Raw genomic sequence first — 16,030 nt, forward strand, 5'->3', positions numbered from 1 at the left:
AAAAATAAAATCAGCAACCAGAATTATAATAGGGAATATTTCTGTTAACCCTATGAAAGTGCCATGATCCAATTATAATCAGTCCCCTCTTCCAGCCCCATCTGCTTCTGTCACTGAATTTCAGCCTTTTTCTAAAAGTTTATATAAATAAAATAATACAATATCCTCTTTTGTGTCTGAGTGGTTTCCCTTAAAAAATGCCTTGAAATTCGTCCCTCTGTTTTTCATGTTATCTATAATTCTTTTATATTGGTAAATAATACCATGGATGTGCCACACTATGCCTATCCATTCACCAGCTAATGGGTATTTGGATTGTTTCTAGTTAAAAGCTTTGCCAAATTAAGTTTTTATAAACACTTGAGTCTCAGTTTTCATTTCTCTTGTGTAAATACCTGGGAATAGGATTGCTACATTTTGGGATTTTGGATGGGTTTGGAATGTATTTTTTCCCCTTTCATTTAAAATGTAAGATATAAGCTTTAACTTTCCCAATTTTTGCATTCAGCACATTAAAAAAAAAAAAAGATTGGATTCAAATAACAAGGGATGCCTGTACCAGCACCAAATAATAAATCTCAAGAACTAATGCTTCCAAATTACAGGTGTCAGTTATTGATAGAAGGCTACTCACATGGACAGCTCTATGCAGCAGCTAATCATTATGCAACAGAAAAAAATTCAAAAAGAGTTTATAGTAGTAGTGAGAAACATGAAGAAGTATAATCAATAAAATAGAAATAGCATATATTCTATTAAAAAATCGTTGTCAAGCTTTCATGGCTATGTTGAGAGAACATGCTTGCAGTATATTAAAGGCTATGGAATTGTATAGAGTCATGATCTAAATTTTCTGTTAAAAATGTTAACACATGTATACATAGAACACATCTGCTAAATATTAGAGAAGATATTTCACATGATTTTTATTTCCCATTTTGTATATTTTCCTATTTTATCTTTTTACCTTATCCATTTCTTTCTGTAATGAGTATCCAAATTTTTACATTGGAAAACAAAAATATTAGCATTTTATTTGATCTTCACATGAGCAACGTTTTCAAAGGAAAATATCAACTCATAAAGAAAAGATTGATTACTATAACTTCTGAAAACTTCAGCCTTTTATAATGGCATATATACCATAAATAATTTCAAATAAAATTACATACATACTGACAAAACATTAATAATATGTTTAATTTGTGGGAGATTTATAACAATATATAAGACAATACCCCAAAAGTAAAATATTCCTATAGAAAAATTGGGAAAGACCACACAGTTTACTAAGGAAACACAAATAGACATGCTATCCCACATGGCTTTCCAATGCAGAGGCGATAGGATACAACCCATTCTTATTAAAATGTCAAAGTAAATAATGACCCCACGAATTCCTGGGAAAACCCAGAATCTAACACCTGCCTTATATATATAAATTTATCATTTTATATATATATATAAAAATTTATATAAATTTAGTTTATATATGTAAATTTACCATTTTTCATTGTTTACTTAATTGTGTTGGTTTTGTTTTTGGCCATACTTTCACATGTTATTTTTACCTAACTCAAAATTTCTACCAGTCAGGAACTATATAATTTATTTCTTTTTTATGCACTCCTCTAACCAAGGCACAATAAAACACTACAGTTTTTCACACACAACAAAACATGCCAGTCACTACAGTCTAGCTGTGGTCCCGGTCTTGCTTACTCCATTCAACAGATAGGACTCTCGCAGTTCTTCAGCACTCCCTCTTTTATTTATTTATTTTTATTTATCTATTTATTTATTTATTTATTAAGATTTTTTTTAATTTACTTATCCATGAGAGACACAGAGAGATCCAGAGAGATGGGCTGAGACCCAGGCAGAGGGAGAAGCAAACTCCATGCAGGGAGCCCAACATGGGTCTCGATCCCGGGTCTCCAGGGTTACGTCCTGGGCCGAAGGCAGCACTAAACCGCTGAGCCACCCGGGCTGCCCAGTACACCCTCTTTTAGAGGAACATTCTGTAACCATTTTTTTTCTCCTATAACGTTGTAATATATGTCCCTTTAGGGAACCTGCATACCACAGGTGTGTCCTCTTAACAAGTGTGACATTCAGTTGGCACACATCACTAGCCAAAGTGCTTGTCTCTCATCAAAGTCCACTGTGATTTGCTCTATGTCTAGTTCAGGTGGGTTGATGTTCTTGATGTGTGTGTTGTGAAATATTTGACTATTGCTTCTTTTTTTTTTCATGTTAATAGGCTTTATTTATTTATTTATTTATTTATTTATTTTTAAAGATTTCTTTTTATTGGAGTTCAATTTCCCAACATATAGCATACCACCCAGTGCTCATCCCGTCAAGTGCCCCCCTCAGTGCCCGTCACCCAGTATCCCTTCCAAACATACACAGTTCCTGGAACAATATCCTCTGCATTTTGCTCCCTCTCATCTTCTCTCTACCAATGTTCTAGAGGACTTGCCAGGTTGGCACCCTGGACCGCTGCCTATTCCATCTTTCTCTTAACCCAGCCTGCTAGTGTTTGATCTCTTTTCTCAATAGGTCATGCTGCGGCTCCTTCAATAAATGGCATAAAAGTAGAGGCTGGCTACAGCGGTTCGGGATATTTTCTCGAGTGTAGACCTCGAGTTAATTCCTAGCAGCGGCATCCCTTAGGGGTTCCGAAACTAACACCAGGACAGACAGGAGCAGACAGTCTACAGACAGGTTTCCAGGTCCGAGTGGAACAAGATAAAAATCAGTGAATAAAATGAGAACACGAAGTAATGCATGAGAAGGTGTGATGCGGGAGCAGCCCTGAGGGCCGAGCAGCTGCAGCTTACCTGGCTTGAAACTTAAAATTAGTTGTGGTTGATGGGAAATAAATGCTTGGCAGGTGGTAAGAACTTAAAATGTCTCTGTTTTCTTCAGTAGATATGGGACAAACCAGGAGGGTGCATATGCCGTTTTATCTCTTTGATATCAAGGAATACATCCCGATTGGGTGTCATGATTTTTTTTAGCTGTGAGAAAGCAGAAACTAATAGGACCATGATTATTTGTTGACTCTTTACTAAATAATAGATACCGTACAAGGTGTGTTACCTGAACATAATAATACCTAATAGTTACTGACACCTATTTGCCAGACAATATCCTAAGTGTCTTTTTGAGTCATTTAATACTCTAAGAAATTATAACATAGCTGCGTCTGTTACTCCTATTTCACATTTGGGAATACTGAATTCGAAAAGAGGTGGAGACTTCTCAAGTTACACAGCTAATAAATGGCACAGCTGGCACACATACACTTGTTCACACATAATTAAGTAAATTTTGATTAAAGCATATATTGTAATCCTTACAGCATCCCTGAGACTAATATCTCTATTAATATCGTTCTATTATATAAAACACTTATTATACTCGGAGTTTGAGTGGCCTGGCACGAGTCATATAGGTCATAAACTGTGAACCCAGGATTCAAAACCAGGCCCATCTGACTGCAACTTCTGTCATTTTCTCACCTGCCAGGCCTACAATAATCTGTAGGAAAGAAGTAGCACTTCTACGAGTTGCTCTGAAAGTCATTATAAAATGGAAACTAGGCCTGGTGCCTGATAGTCATCTGCTATAGAATATAATTGTAACAGTAACAATAAGGCCACTGTAACCATATCCTTTATTTGCTTATCTTACATTTATTTTATATTCTGAACAACCCTGTGAAATGGGCTCCGGTACTGGTATTGCCCATCTTGCAGAGACGAAGGGATGATTGCTCAGATATAGAAAGTGCTTTACCAGAGGTCACCAGACTAACTTGGTGGAGGAGGGAGGCTCTTGGCTCTGAGTCCAGGGTCCTTGCTATCCCGTATCACCCAAGCATGGCTTCTTGCAGTTATGTCTGTTTTCAGATTTACTCTCTCTATCCCCACTCTTCTTTCTATTGACCTAGAATGAAAATCCAATCCATTCCACTTCTGGGAACTTGACTTTTGAAGCCGCTCAATTTGGCTCCCAAGGAGGTCTCCTTAAGAAGCGTACATGTCATTGTTGTGGCCCGGCTGCTGTGACTGCTCTCTAAAAAGTTCCAATTCTGTTCTGAATAACTAAAACAAACTCTAAGTGGAAGAAAAATGTATTGGGAATCCAAATAATTGGGACTCAGGAAATAGCTGGGAACCACTGAAGGCCACCAAGTCAAGATCCAAACAAAGTCATGCCTCAGGCGCTGTGTGGTTGGAGCGCACAGCTGATGGCCCTGTCGAGGGACATTTACTGTCTCCACCGTTGCTCTCTGTTCATCATTAGCACCGTGGACCATCACGAAGTCTTTCCAAACCCTTGCAGCTTTCTTTCGGAGTTCTGAGTCCCAGGTGGAAGGAACCCCTGGTCTGACTCTGAGTCATGTGTCCTTTCTCCAGCGTCCAAGACAACCTGAGATGAAAATGTATCCTCGTTGGTTGCTGTAGGATGATGGGGCCCCATCAAGAATCAAACAATAGATCTTTGGAAAACAAAATTTGAAAGACACGTGTTCATAACAGACACAAAGAGCAAATTCATCCATCTGAAAAAAATCCTTCTTTGTAAAGGAGTTAAGCTCCTAGAGCTCAAAATTCAAGAAACTTACTCTCTCCTATCTTCCAACATAGGTACACACACATACACCTACTTTTTAGAGATGTCATGTTGCCTTGAGCAAATAACCCCCCTCTAGGACACGTGCATCCTCAGGTAGAAAACAAGTACTTTATTACTCATCATTCCCTCCCTGGGAGGCCAAATGGATTTATGGCAACACCAAGTCTCAGGACCTAAATATTCTCCAAAGAAAAGTGATCTAGGACAAATAAATATTCTCACATTATAGTTCTGAGGCATAGAATCTATTCGGCAATTTCTTTAGATTTCCCAACTAAGAAATAGTTTTCTATCAAGACGGATTAGAACTTGCTTGCTACGGTGAGGGAGGGAGCTATAAAATCCAGAAGCTTGGAGCCGCATGACAGCTTTCATTCTAAATTAAAGAAAAGCCTTAGAGAAATCAGTACTGATGTGTGGTTGGGCTCGTGTCTGCGTGGTAAGAGCACCCATGGGTGCATGCTACCTCAGGGCTTTTTGGCAGTCCTGCTCGAGCCAAGCATTTATTCACTGTGTTCTTGAATTCCAGTTCAAATAATAATAATACTGACCATTACACAAATATGCTATTCTCTTAATTCATGCAAATGTTGTTAGTGAATAAAAGGAATGGAAATACATTTTCCAAATTAAAAAATGCCATGACTTTTCTAAATAAAATGAAACTAATAAAGTTCACATACATCTCTCAGAAAAAATGGAGGAAATGAGAAAGAAAAAGGTTACAACATACTATAAAACAGTAACTTGACTATGGAACAGATTTATGGTCACATAAAATTTTTAAATAGTCTAAGAGCTTAGTCTCCTGTACATGACAGTCTGAGGACATTTACAATTTTATTTTAAAAAATAAAAAGCTCTTCTTGAGCTACTGTGGCACCAAAGATGCCCTGAAACCTCCATAAAAATCTATTTTTACACTTTTACATGGAAAGAAAAGATTGAAAAGAATATATAGAGCATGTAATACCAGAACCAACCTGCATATCTGAGTTGTAAATATCTTAAATAGGTGTTCCTGAAAAGGGCACAAATGGAATTGCCTGTTGCTGGAGCTGATTCAGGGAGCACAGCACTGATCCACTGGTGGGCATAATTCCTTAAAATGTGAGGTTGTACTCTCCGTGTCCCATTACCAAACATTGCCTGTTGATGTTTCTTGTCCCAGAAGGGAGGTAAAATAGCCTTCGTCAAAAAGCCGTCTTCCTTTTTCTAACAGTTGACACATCGGAACGAGAGAGACCATTTGTGAAGGGGACAACCTTATGACAGTAACTTCCCTTCCTATAAAAAGTGTGTTGATTCAAAGCAAATGTTGTCTTAACAGGACCAAAATACTTTGAATGTCGTTTGCTCGAAGATATGTTAATGCTTTTGGTGAAGACACTAGACATGGACCCAGAACTGGTGGCCATTCCCTGACCTGTCCCTGTGGCATTCGTAGGGAAATATAGAAGCTTAGGGTTGTAGGGAGAGCAAGGACAAAGATAAATTCGAAGTGGATGTCTTAGAGCCACCACCGCTCGAGTTGAGACACGCACGCTATTATAAGAAACTTCAGGGAGGCCCTGAGTTGAGTTATATGTCATTAAATTGCAAACAGTTGGTCTGCAGATCCAGAGTTTGATCTGGATACATAAATAGAATCTTTTAAAAAGAGTTCAGTAAAATTTTAACCATTTCTGTGCCAATGAAAGAAAATAATAAATAACTAGCCATCAGTGTACAACCTGATTGATGTAGAAATCTTTATTTAGTAACACTGATAACGTAAGACTTTTTATATCAGCTTAATTCACCAAAATATATTAAAGCAAAGGCAACCTATGGCCAAATCTTTTCCCTTAAGGATCCACGATGAAATTATACAAATACCTGTAATGTAATAAGGGGGTTCTGTACTAGAGGAACAGGAAACAAGTGACATGAATTCCCACTGCAGGAATTAGGGATAACTTCACTGAGTAGACATTTGTTCCGGGCTTTGAAAGATGGGCAGAACTTTCAGAGATTTGAGGATCACGTGGAAGAAATCCAGGGAAGGAGAAACAATGTGATTAACAACGTAGAGACAAAAAATAAGAATCGGTTGCCTGTTTGGCCAAAAACCATTAGTAGTCACCCAGAACTGTGTGATGGGTCAGAACAGAAGGGCAGGAACGGTGAGAATGGACGCTGTGCTCAGCTGGGCTACGGGCTGCTGATGGGGCTCCCGTCCCTGCCCGGGACTTCATCTGCAAAGTGGTTATTTCCAATCACGATCACCAGGGCAAGTGCTGTGATCTATCCTGGGCAGGGGGGACCCGGGGGGCAGAGAGGTCAGCGGGCAGGCAGCAGAGCCGACTCCAATCAGACCTGCTCTCACCACAGAGGCCAGGTGCATACACAGGTGCAGGTCGCCTACGGGGAGGTCGAGGCAAAGCACAATGAAAGGGCCATGAGCATCATTTGGAGCACAGGCTGTCAGGTTTGGTGGCACTGGAGTGAGCCCTCTGCCTGGTGGCACACAAATGGTAAGTCCAAACAAGGGGACCGGCTCCTCAGCAACACTCGCCCAGGTTCCCAGAGCACAGGATGCTCAGAGTCGCTTGCTTGTGGGAAGTAGGACAATATTCTCCTCCTTCCAGAGGAAAAGACGAGTAGGTCCTCACGTAAGACTGGGAAGTCCAACAGCTCTTGCCATGGCCGTCGGAAGCTCGTGGAATGACTGGTTGGACCTTATGGATGTTCCGTTTTATTCCAAGGGAAACAAAAATCCGTCTTCATGGTATCTTGAAATCGCTACAATAAAATAAAACACAGCAAACTGTAGCGTGCAGTGTCACACGCACCCTAATGGATGTTAGATAAGCAGCAAGCTGCTGAGTTTTGAAAGGCCTGAAGCGCAATTAATATATTCCTGGTACCCTTCGCCTTCACCGTCTGAATATTTCATCATGAAGGGGCTTACTTTTCTCTTTCCAACAGACAAGAGAGGTTGGAGCATCCGAGCAGGGAAAAGACAGGGAGTTGGAAAAGTCAGGAAGTTGGAAAATATGTGCATAGCGATCATTCTTAGTAGTCACTAGCTGGTGGCCCGTTTCGGTGCAGCAGCGGCCGCACAGGTGCTCCCCTCGGTGGGCGTGCGGCCAGGCCCAGTCTCTGTGCCCCCTTCCTGCCCCGGGGTGGCGTGGCTTCCTTGTCAACAGCTGCTGTCTTCACTCTGGTCCAGCCGTGGCAGCCAATAAGCCAGTCGGTCCCCGAGGCTGGTAAGTCACGGACCCAAAAACAGGCGAGCACTCCTCGTTTCACACCCGGGAAGCTGGAGAAGGGGAGGCCTCCCTGGTTCTGTCTTGCTGCCCCCGTGTCTCGTGACCCGACAGATGGGTTCCCGGGACCCTGGAAGCACAAGGCTGTGACCAGGAGAGGCCAGGAGAGGCCCGACCGCCTCTGCCCTCATGTCCAGTCCTGTCATTGTCCTCCCCCCTGCGGCTGGACGTGGGTCCCCCCCAGTGCGAGGACCAGAGAGGCACATGCCCTGCGGAGGTGGGGCACACAGCCTGCCGGCTCGGAGGGGGGGCCCGGAGCCCGAGACCCCAGCACCCTGCTGACCCGCGCCCGCCTCCAGCCCCGGGAGCCCGGCCCACCTGTGCCGCACCGACCTCCACGTGGAACCTCGCACCTGGTGACTGGATGGCGGGTCCCTGTGCGCGATGTGGACTCAGCCGGCGCCCAGGGCCGTGTCCGCAGCCGCATCCACCTGCCTGCCCTCAGCGCCCACCAGCCGCTCCTCGGTGGACGCGACTCCAGGGGGTCCCCGGGGGCACACAGGTCACGTTCAGGGTGCCCGGGGCACAGGGCCGGAACTGGGGGGGCGGGGGTGCACGAAGGCTGGGAGGGTGGGGCTGGGGGTGCCCTGGTGGCTGCTCTGCCTGGGCTCTGTCACACCCTTGGGGGCCCCATTGCAGTCTTGGGGGCCTGGTCGCAGCCTTAGGGGGCCCGTTACAACCTTGGGGGCCTAGTTGCAGCCTTGGGTCCCGTCACACCCTTGGGGGGCCCCGTCACAGCTTTGGGGGCCTCGTCACAGCCTTGGGGATCCCGTCACACCCTTAGGGGCCCTTTCTCAGCCTTGGGGTGCCCGTCACAGCCTTGGAGGCCCCATCGCAGCCTTGGGGGTCCCGTCACACCCTTGGGGGCCCCATCACAGCTTTGGGGTCCCCATAACAGCTTTGGGGGCCCCATCACAGCCTTGAAGGCCCTGTGTGGACCCCGCAGCCACAGCGGGTCCTGAAGGGATTTCGAACCCCAGACGGCCTGGGGCTGCAGGGAGCCCAGGGGCTGGGGCTGCGAGCAGAGACAAGCGAGAAGTACAGGAAGATGTTCAATCGAGTGATGTTTCACAGTGAAAAGCAGAAACTTCAGGGATTTTTCCCACCTATACCCTAAAAGCACCCTGAAACGTTAGGTGCCCCCTCTCACATTTTAGACTAACACCTAAAATTTTGTCCTAAGTTTAATTATTTGAAAATGACGTGATTTCTGGAACGCTATAAATATTAGCAATTTTAAATAAAATCATTGTCATTCTTAAATCCGGTCCAAAGAATACGGAGTCGGAGCCCCTTGATCACTGCCATCACCGTTACAGAAACACATGAACAAGCTCTTTTTAAGAGTTATATCGGTTTTACCTCCTTAAACGTGTATTTCCATTCAACTTACGCCACAGGATTTTATCTATCAAAAGTAAGATATATTTTACGTGTGAAAGTCTATTATTGATCACTCTATCATATTTCTTTGCAATGGAAACATATGCATTTAATTTTTTATAAGTCTGCTGGGACCATAAAGTTCTGTTTAAAAAATATTTGAGTTGAATTATCACTATAATTTATAATGGCATGCAACAGACAGAAACAACATAGCAATATAATAAATTCTGATAAGTCATCAGCATAAAGGAAAAAATTATTGAAAATGTATCTCCTAAGATATATGAAGCTTATATCTATGGATAAATATGACTTGCTAGTCAGCTGAGCCAAGATTCAGCATTGATTCTATTACTATTTTTGTTTTTATAGATGGAAGGAGGCAACAAGTGTCCACATAAAGATACAGATGGAAATGTAAGGAATCGTATTATATTGACACACAGTTCTTTGAACACTTTCCAAGTTCTGTGCCCTAGTGATTTGCCACTAAAATTATCTTAATGATATATTAGCCGACAACTCAGGAGCTTCTTCAATTCTGTTGAAAGACAACAATCTGAACGTACTAGACTTGAAAATTAATTTAGATCCTCCATTTTCCTAACACTTGCAGCAGTATTTCAAATTGTTCCGATGCTAGACACTTAGGTATATTTCCTTTTAAAAAATATTTTAATTACTTTACATATTTTCTAAAATTTCAATTCAGTCAATTAACATGTAGCGTATTCTTAGTTTCAGAGGTAGAAGTCAGGGACTCGTCAGTCCTGTATCACACCCAGTGCTCATCACATCACGCGCCCTCCTTCATGCCCATCACCCCCTCCCCTCCAGCGACCCTAAGTTTGTTTATTATGATTAAGAGTCTCTTATGGTTTGCCTTCCTCTCTGATTTCATCTTATTTTATATTTTCTTCTCTTCCCCATGACCCTCTGTTGTTTCTTAGTTTCCACATGAGTGAGATCATTGGATAATTGACTTTCTCTGATTGACTTATTTCACTCAGCATAATATCCTCTAGTTCCATCCACATTGTTTCAGATGGGAAGACTTCAATATTTTTTTGGTGGCTGAGTGATATTCCACCGTATATAGAGACCACATCTTCCTTATTCATCCATCTGTCCAAGGACACCGAGGCTCCTCCCACAGTTGGGTTGTTGTGGACATGGCTGCTGTGAACATTGGGGTGCAGGTGTCCTGGCGTTTCACTGCATCTGTATCTTTGGGGTAAATCCCCAGCAGTACAATTGCTGGGTCATAGGGTCGCTCTATTTTCAACTTCTTGAGGACCCTCCACACTGTTCTCCACAGTGGCTGCACCAGCCTGCGCTCCCACCAGCAGTGTAAGAGGCTCCCCTTCTCCACATCCTCTCCGACATGTCATTTCCTGACTTGTTCATTTGAGCCATTCTGAGGTGTGAGGTGATGACTCCTTGCGGTTTTGATGTGTATTTCCCTGGTGCTGAGTGATGTGGAGCATTTTTTCAATGTGTCTGTTGCCATTTGTCTTCTTTGGAGAAATGTCTGTTCATGTCTCCTGCCCATTTTGCAATTGGATTATTTGTTCTCTGGGTGTTGAGTTTGGTAAGTTCTTTAGAGATCTGGGATACCAGCCCTTTATCTGATAAGATGTTTGCAGAGATCTCCTCCCACTCTGTCGGTTGTCTTTGGTTTTGTCGACTGTTTCCTTTGCTGTATAAAAGCTTTTTATCTTGATGGAGTCCCAATAGTTCATTTTTACTTTTGTTTCTCTTGCCTTATTTATTTATTTGAGAGAGAGAGCGAGACAGAGAGAGACAGAGAGTGTGCATTGGTCAGGGGGAGGAGCAAATGGGGAGGAGAGAGGAAGGTGGAGAGAGTCTCAAGCAGACTCCGTGCTGAGCACAGAGCCCGATGTGGGGCTTGATCTCACAACCCTGAGGTCATGACCTGAGCTGAAACCAAGCCAGATGCTTAACCGGCTAAGCTGCCAGGCGCCCCACTCGGAGACAGTTCTCCCCTGTAACAATGTACCGTGATAGCACCAGGAGTAAGTGGCGGGTATGCTTTTCCTCTATAAAGTAAAAGAAGATTGATTGTAAACAGGGAGTTGTAAGGAAGATTTGTTTGAGATTTAAGTTCTCTGTTAAAGCAATTTGGGGGGTCATTATGGAAGTTTACAATCTAGAAGTTGTTTTCCTAGAACCATCCAAGTAGCCCACATAGCCCTTGGGAAGTCTCCCTACCTCGTTTGGAGACCTCCAACATTAGTGAGACATTGATGAAGAGTATATTTTAGTACCTTTGTATGTGGCACTCTGTACTTGTAGAATCATTTAAAAATTAATACTTCTTTGCATTTTTGCAGTTAAAGTTTTATGCTATTTGAGATTCTCAGCTTTGGAAGTCCCGCAGATCTTGGGAAGTATCCCTGTTGGATGCCCTACCCACCGTGCTGCTCTACGGCGTTAGTCCGAATGGAGGCGACGTGGACAGCAGTGTTGAGTCCTTGCAGAGCATCATGGAGGTGCTGTGTGTGGCCGAGGAGCTGGCCCCTGTGACGCCCAACACGCGTGGCCAGCTCAGCAGTGGGCACGGTGCTGAGGTCCGAGAAGCCACTTAGCAGCTAAAGGGCCCGAAGAAGGACATTCCTTCTGGACAATAAGTTCAGAGGCAGGAAGTAAACATGCACTTGGCAAAACCAATAAGAAAGAATTAAGATTTTAAAAACAGGATTACAGTTGCGTTTTCTGGAACCCAATCTGAGCAGCTGAGCCCATCTGTGGCTAAAGGTTAGTTCTGAGGTAAGAGAATTTAATGTGCTGGAAGCACATTTAGTTTCCATGCTTTTTTTTTTTTTTTCATTTCCTTTGTTGTTTTGCGTTTCTCTTATGGTTTTCTTGTAAATGTCTAAATGTGCTTTCACTGAAGTCAGAGCAAAATGGCTTTATATCCTCCGAAACCCATATTACATCAGAGATCAGACTGCCTCTTGAGAGCAGACACCAATAATCTTCTCACTGGCCCTGCATTTCCTCTCCCATCTCCTTCCAACCCATTCTCCCCACAGCTGCATGAATGAGCTTTTAAAAATGAAAATACGATACAGTCTCTCCCTTTCTTGAAGCCTCCTAATGGCTTTCGACACTGCCCTTAGGAGAAAGCTTAATCCATTACGTAGCCTAAAGTAGGGGCGCGTTGGAACTGGCTTGTATCGGCCCACAGAGCTAGCCTTAAGTTATGGTTAAATTTTTTGAGCTTGCTCTTAAAGGCCGTCATCATTAGAATTATCTAGCCATAGAATTAAATAAGTAATATAAAAAGAAAGGTAATGAATAGTCAAAATTTACTACTTTCTAATTATTTTGCACTTCTATCTACGGTCTAAAGGTTATTTATGTTCATGGTATCTGTGTGGTGAGATCCTGCATGTTAAGGTGCAGCTGCACATCTCTCTCCAGTGTTGCTTTCAATGACATCAGCTGCCAGCTTGGTATCAGTGCCCGTTATATTATACCAAGGAAATCTGTGATGCTATAAATCAGGTTAAATCTCTACCAGCACAGCACTGGGGCGACAGGATTGGAACCAGGATTAAAGCATAGAAATGCCAGGCTGATTTCTCCTTGAAGATTTTGTTGCATCTCTTTGTGGCATTTCTTTTCTTTTGTTTTTTTTTTTTAAGATTTTATTTATTTATTCATGAAAGACACAGAGAAAGACACAGGCAGAGGGAGAAGCAGGCTCCCTGCGGGGAGCCCAATGTGGGACTCGATCCCAGGACCCCGGGCCGAAGGCAGATGCTCAACTGCTGGGCCACCCAGGTGTCCCATCTTTTTGGCATTTCCTTCTTACAATCACTCTCAAAAAAATAAATCATTTTAAATTGACGAAATTTGTTTATTTGTACTAATTCATTTAATATTTAAATTATATTCCTTGAACATCTTTGCTCATCATGTCCCATAAGACCTAGAATAAAGTTCACATCCTTTAAAAAATTTGCTTCTCTGCCCTGGGTGCCCTGGTGAGACTTTGACTTCTCCAGGGTTTCAGGGTGCAGCATACCTGACAGTGTTATCTATTCACAGCCGCACTTATTGTTCCTATTGATTGAAATCTTTTCAAACAACACAGTAAATTATTTAAGACTATATTTTGTTTAGTTACTCAGCGGCACTTAGGAAATGAACTAACACCCAGGTATTTTAAGGTTAATTTTCTTTGAGTCCAATTGCTGTAATATCTATAGGACTTTTCCTGAACTGCATCAAAGGATCTGAAAATTAAATTATGTTATGTTCTATTCAGCACTGCCAGTAATAAGGATTTGACAATCATAATTTGTCAATTTGCTTGATAGAACATAAGGCAGAGTAGCATCTGGCTTAGCTTTTCCATTTCAGTATTGACTTTAAGATCTTCTTTGAGAAGAGACTGTTTCACAAGCCCATCAGGATTAGAAATATGTACCATTTTATAGCCATTTTCTCCAGACTTTTCTTACACCTTTAGGGATAAAATGTAAAAGACAAAGATTTTTGTGCACTTGTGAAATATTAAGTAGGGAATAAGGTTTTGGCTAGTTTAAAATGAATTTAAAAAAAAATTCTTCTAAACAACAACAACCCAAACCAACCCAATGAAAACAAAATAAAACATAAGATGCATGTTAAATACACCCCACTCCAAATAGTAAGGGAATTTTAAATATTGTTAACATAGCCATTTAAATCTTCTGGGTCACAGCGATCGTAACTAATCTCAACATGTGATATTCATGTAAGAGCTAAAGAAAGTCTGTAAATGATAAGTAGACCCGAAGATCCAAGGGGTTATCTACACAAGCCAATGTTAAGAAGACGGAAAGTTAAAGGATTGTCTTTTGGCCTACATAGCAAATGCTTTTTAGCAGAATCAGATATTTGTCTAACAGATCCAAATATTTGTGGTTCTCAGAAAGAGATAATGCCTTTGAATTTCATCAATATTATATCTGTCTTCAAACAGAAGCATGAGTGGATGTAGGTTTTGTGAAACCTAAAGTTTAATAATTTGGGGGGACCGAATTTGAGAACTGATATAGTCACAAAAACAAAATTACATTCAATAATAAGTATTTAGAATGGAAAAAAGGAGGAAATCGTAACAATTAAAACTTTACCTACATTTTCTGACTGTGTACTCTTCAATGGCCTCCTTACATGACAACGGTTTTGTAGTATCTTCTACTTAGAGAAGATAAACTCAGTCTTTTCTCTGACAGAGTTGATCAAGTTTTGTTGTTGTTGCATTTTTTTAGGTGATTCAAATGCATAAAGTATGTGACTTCACGCAGAGATGTCCTCCTTCTTTGTGGTACAGTTAGAGATTCATCCCTCACAAAGAGAGGGATTCTGATAGGATTCTGATAAATTCTATTGTGCTGAATTCCTGTAAATCCTGTGGGAGGAAACTCATCCACTTAAGTCATGTAAAGATTGGGAGAATTTTCCACAGATTAACCTGTTTCCACATTTTTTTTTTTTGCCTTGTTTTGCTCCTTCCATAGCATCTTTTGTCAGGTGTTGGTAAAACTCTACTGTTAAAACGCAACCCCTGGCCACACGAGTTCAGGCGTGGTAACGTAGCAACCATATTCACAGGGGTCACCTATATGCCGGAACTCTTCATAGAAGTTACCATAAGCCATCATATCCCACTAAATCTAAAGGAATTATGTCCCAAACTCAACTTCCCCATCGCTAAATACATGGGTACCCTGAGACCACATGAAGAGAAACTTGAAGAAATTCACAATCTTTATCAGTATGGTTGAATTATATCATTTTTGCAAATGTTACAGAAACAGAACATTGACTACATTTCTAGGACTTATTTTTGGACCTCAGGAGGAGCTAGTGCATGTGAGCAGCTCTAAAGGTTAAACTGTGTGAAGCTTCTTGGGGCCTCTGTTGCTGGATACTTTAGAATACGCTGCAAAGAACTCTCCGAGTGTATCCCGGGGGATTGGAGTTGGCTCCACTCTAGTAAACCGGAAGCCAGCTCTCAGATGGGAGATCTCAGGTGGACATGAAAAATCCAAACCACGTTTCTTCCTCAGAATTCCCATTTCAGGAAATGGATCCTCCCGATTCCTCTTTTCTTCACTATTACTTTCTTGCCCTCGAGTCCTGTGCATTATACCTCCAAACACTATCATGTGCATCCATTGTTCTCTGTCTTAATACTACTCACTTTGGTCATATCATCATTATCTGTTGCCTGGCATTAGCCAGGTTCCCTGTAACCAGATCCCGAAAGACTTAATGATCGCCTGATACCACACCTACAACTCACTTCCCACATAGAACTTAGGGGTAATGTCTAAAAACATTAATCAAATGTGTTACTTTTCTGTCTAAAATCTAATGTCTTTGCATTGCCCTTAGCATGGCATAGCATCTCTGCTGTGGTCTTCAAGGACCTATAAATCTGGTTCTCACTTACCCTTCTATCTCATATTATGCATTTTCCCCCATTTCTCTGTCTAAATAGCCTCTCTCTCTCTGACTTTTCTAGTTTGTCAAGGTTGTTCCTGCCTTGGAGTCTTTGTACTCCACTTCCCAGATACAGTGGCTCCTAATCTTTCCTTGGATGTCTCTCACTGGCTGAAGCATCAGATCTTCTAAGAGGCACCCTTAAATCGTCCTATAAA

Source organism: Nyctereutes procyonoides, unplaced genomic scaffold, assembly GCF_905146905.1.
Source record: "Nyctereutes procyonoides isolate TBG_1078 unplaced genomic scaffold, NYPRO_anot_genome, whole genome shotgun sequence".
In the NCBI taxonomy this organism is placed as follows: domain Eukaryota; kingdom Metazoa; phylum Chordata; class Mammalia; order Carnivora; family Canidae; genus Nyctereutes; species Nyctereutes procyonoides.